Source organism: Nicotiana attenuata, unplaced genomic scaffold, assembly GCF_001879085.1.
Source record: "Nicotiana attenuata strain UT unplaced genomic scaffold, NIATTr2, whole genome shotgun sequence".
NCBI classification, from domain to species: Eukaryota; Viridiplantae; Streptophyta; class Magnoliopsida; order Solanales; family Solanaceae; genus Nicotiana; species Nicotiana attenuata.
The window spans coordinates 29,621-34,247 of NW_017670353.1; positions in this window are offsets into that span (position 1 = coordinate 29,621).

Genomic DNA, 4,627 nt, shown 5'->3' on the forward strand with positions numbered 1-4,627 from the left:
CTGTTCAAGTCCTTCCGATCAATCGATAAGGATGTTCAAAATTAGAGGATATGGTTACTTGGGTCTGATATAACCAAATGAGAGAAGTGAAACGAGAGAGTCTTATTGGTGAAAGCCCACACGGGCACCATAGGGCGATAATAAGAAGAGAAATTAAAAATGAGAGAGTCCTGTTAGTGAAAACTCGCAAAGAGCACTATAAGGCGATAGTGAGAAGAGAAATGAGAGAGGTCCGCCGGTGAAAACCAGCAAAGGGCGCCACTAATCGAAAAGGGGATCCTCACAGCCATCGGTATTAATAGAGTGCTAGCAAGGTTTCTCAGTTCTGAGGTATGAGTTTATGAGAGTTGGACGGTTTCCGCAGATCGGGTATCCAGTCCAAGAGGCATGTCATGTTCATTGAAGTCTGCATGTACTCCAGATAAGTCCTTCTTTCCTTTCACTGAAATGGACACCTCTCGTCTAAATTTATTATCCTGTCCATTGTTTATGTTTCTTTGAAACCCTTTCGGTCTAATTTTGTTCCTCATTTAAAACAAACAAAAGATGGCAAGATTGGTTTACAGGGTTTTGTTTGACAAAAAGCCAATATTCAAGAAAAGCACCCAGCCTCAGCAGATGCATCAAGTCGACCTCGACTGGCCATGATGGCCGATGCTTCCGAGCTAGAAATTCCTAAAAAGAAAGGAAATCAAAGTCAAATGCCCATAAAGGCAAAATAAGGCGGAAAAGGGCCGAGTCCCGCACGGGTTAACCATCACGTTAATGTTTGAGAAAAGTCAAGATCCCCGGGTTTAGGAATGAAACCAATCCCCAGAAAGCAAGCAAGCAATGGAGATCTTTATTGAAAGAGCCGGGCCAAGATCAAGTGATTGAAATTCTCAAGGCCACAAAACCAATCACTGTTTCAAACTGACAAATTGTTCTTTGTTGGAAAAACAGGGAAAAATAGGTGCAATTCAAAGCAACCTTGCAAGAAGAAGGTGCGATAAAAGCAAAATACGCAGAGATTAAAATGGGTCTACAACAATAATCAACCCAAAAGGGAAGTCCCCTCCAAATTCTTTACTCATTCTCTTAAAGAAAAATGAAAAGTGAAATGAAAATAAAGAAAAGAAGAAAAGTTCAAATCATGGTAGTATAGGATCTCCAACCCCTAACTATATCTTTTTCCAACATAGTGTCCCACTCCCTAGTTGATGCCAGCAACTTGATGACTTTTTCAATCATAGGGTCTCACTCCCTACTTAATGCCAGCATAACCTGATGAATTTTCCAACATAGGTTCCCACTCCCTAGTTGATGCCGGCATAACCTGATAACTTTTCCAACATCGGGTCCCACTCCCTAGTTGATGCCAGCATAACCTGATGACTTTACCAACATAAGGTCCCACTACCTAGTTGATGCCAGCATAACCTGATGACTTTTTCAGTATAGGGTCCCACTCCCTAGTTGAGGCCAGCATAACCTGGTGATTTTTCCAACCTAGGGTCTCCAACCCCTCGTTGATTTCATTTTAGATACATGGTTTCCACTCCCTAATCTCTTTTTCCCAAGGATACACAATCCTGATCTTTATCGCTTTCAATAATGAAGTAGTATAATGTTTTGGTTACAAATAATTCACGAAATTTGTCTTGTAAAAACTGGGGCAGAAAAATTTCGTTCGTTTGTTTGTTTTGGTGTCTGAGCAGGTTATACCTTGAGACACAGGGTTCGAGACGACCAAAAGAAGAAGACTCAATCCAAAATAAAGAAAAAGAAGGAAAGAAAATAAGTGAACTCAAAATGCAGAAGCGGAGAAGAAATGTGGACTGCTCAAGACATGATTGAAATCACAAGCTTTGCATGTCCCGCCTTGATCCGAAAAGCTGAAGAAGAATGAACCAGCACTCGTAGCTAACAAGCATCAAGATTGTGATCAGAGTTCGCATGAGGAACCAGCCGAGACTCAAGATCAAGATTCAGAAGGTTTATAGATAGGAATCATGTAACTCGTAGCTGATAGGTTTAGTTATTTTCAGTTTTTCATTTTGATTTTGGTGTAATAAGGAGCTCAGCAAGCTGAAATAGCAGCAACAACGGTGAAATCACAGCTTCTCGGTAGTCCCAGCTAGCAAAATTTCCAGAACTACACTGACCTGATTCCTTTATAGACAAGGATATGTAGGCGACCTCCAAAGCAAGGTTCAGTCAAACTTTTTCAAATGCTTCCCGGGGAGTATCCAAACAGGTAAAAATCGCTCGTAATTGCTCATTTTATTTTTACCCGAAAACTCTTCATGTTTCCGAGAAAAAAGGGGCAGCTGTGAGCACGTGATTTCTACCTGACTAGAAATACTCCTACAAAAATTAAAAATAGGTTTTTCTAAATTATTTTTAGTTTTATAGGATTTTGTAGGATTTTCTTAATTAATTGTTTGAATTTTGTGCACATTTAATATCTTTATAATCATAGAAAAACATCAAAAAATATCCAAATCATCATTACATAGCATATTAGGCTTCAATTGTATTTAGAATTTAATTGCATAAGTTAATTGCATTCATTAAATAAAAATCATAAAAAAATTACCATAGTCATGTCTACATTTTTAGTTTTAATTGATTAGTGTTAAAGTTAGTGAAAATAGGTAGTGATAATTTTATAAAATAGATTAATTTAGAATCTAAATTAGGATTTCATTTAGTTTATTTAGGATTTTATAAAGAATTAAATAAAATAATAAATAGAAGAAAACAAAAGAAGACAAAGAAAATGGGTTGTGTTATGTGGTCTTGTTCGAAATGGGCCAAAAGTTGCGGCCCAATGTTTTTTTAAATCAATTCCCGCCCCAGCCCAATTAAAACCCGATTGGCCCGGTCCCCCTTTTACCAAAACGACCCCATTTTGATCCCAAGCCAACTTAGCCGTTGATCATTATAGATCCAACTGCTGAGAACCCCACACCCCAAACCATATAACTGTCCGAAGACACCAAACCCCCGAAGACCCCCCCCCCCTCCCCTCATTCAGTCTCTCATCTCTCTCACCCTAACTAACCCTAGCCGCCCCCAAACTCTTCACCTTCTCCGCCATCCTCCGTCGCCCGGAAATCGCTTTACGGCGGCGGACCACCCCCAAACAACTCTAAATTAACGCCCCACAATCCCCAAACTCCCCTCTTCACTAATCCACCGCTGGTTTCCACAAATCCTCACCAAACCTGTCGAATTTCAGATCTAAGAAGTAGTGAAAACCTAGATGTGATTTCTCTTTGATTTTCTTCTAAAATTGGGTCCAGTGTACGTTATAACTTACATCAATCGATTTTTCTCGTTGAGAGCTATTGATTGATGTTGGTTTCATAATGTTTGACGGACACCAAATCCGGTCAAGAACGTCACTGACTTTGCCGGAACTCCGGCAAAGTTCCTTCTTCTCCGATTCAACCTCAAGTCCTCCCTAGAATCACACCTCCCAACACCTTCAATCTAAAAACCCCATCAAAATCTTTCGATTTTAAAATCAGAGAACCCAGAAATCTTAATGGCCATTGGCATATCTGGTTTTTCAGAGGTCCTCGTGTCAAGATGTCCCATCGGGAACTCAAATTTTTGATGGGTCTCTTGGCACAAGGACTTTTGGCGATTAGGTGTTGGTCCCGAATTGGCAGAATCCAGCTTAGGTATACCCCTTTATTTCTTTCTTTTTCCTATTCTTACTTAGTTTCATTTTCTGCTATTAGCTGTTTTGTTTTTCTCTTAATTGTTCTGTTTGATTGATAAGACTGTTTAGCTAAGTTGCATGCAATCAGCTTAACTCATAGGTTTGTTTAATTTAATCAAATTTAGGTTAATTACGTTAGCTATTAAGTGTCGTTGCATCACTATTTCTATTTTTATTCAGTAAAGTAGGGTCAATTAGCTTATTGCCCTAATTCAATCATTTGCTTAGGTTTAAACCAAGATATTTGTTTTAGCTAGGTTCATTTAATAAGATGCCTTGATTTAGCTTTAGTTATTTTATTTTTGAGGTTTGAATGATTTAAGAGTTGAAAAGTTAATAACAAAAGTTTAAGGGGGTTAATTGAAAACCAAAACAGGGAGTCCAAGTCTAGAATTGCCTAGAAGGTTCTAGAAGATTCTAGAAGGGACTAAATTGTAATGAAACAACCGAAATTAGGTCGGATTAGGGTAAAAGAGTAATAGCAGGAAGTTAAAAGGGTCTTAATTGGGAAATAAAAATGGATGAACTTTAGGTAAAATATCAGAAAGTTCTAGTATTGGACAAGTGTCCCTTTTTTTTTGGTATGAAAGATGCTGAAAATTGGTAAAAAGGACAGATGTGCCAGGTCTGTTAAAAAGATGTTGTACTATCCTCTTTTACAGCTGACATTTCTGAATATTAGGATAGAATATTCCCTATTATGCTTATCTTTGTGCATTCTATATAAAGAACAGACCCTTACTCACTCACGGACACATTTCATCAGCATATTCACGCTCAAAATAGGCACACAATACTTAGAAAATTCAGAATTTCATCTAGGTCTTCTACACTGATTTGTACATCAGATTTCTGCCGGGATTTACTGTTTTGGTTGCTGAGTTTGCTGGTTCTTTCAATCAAACTGTTGTGATA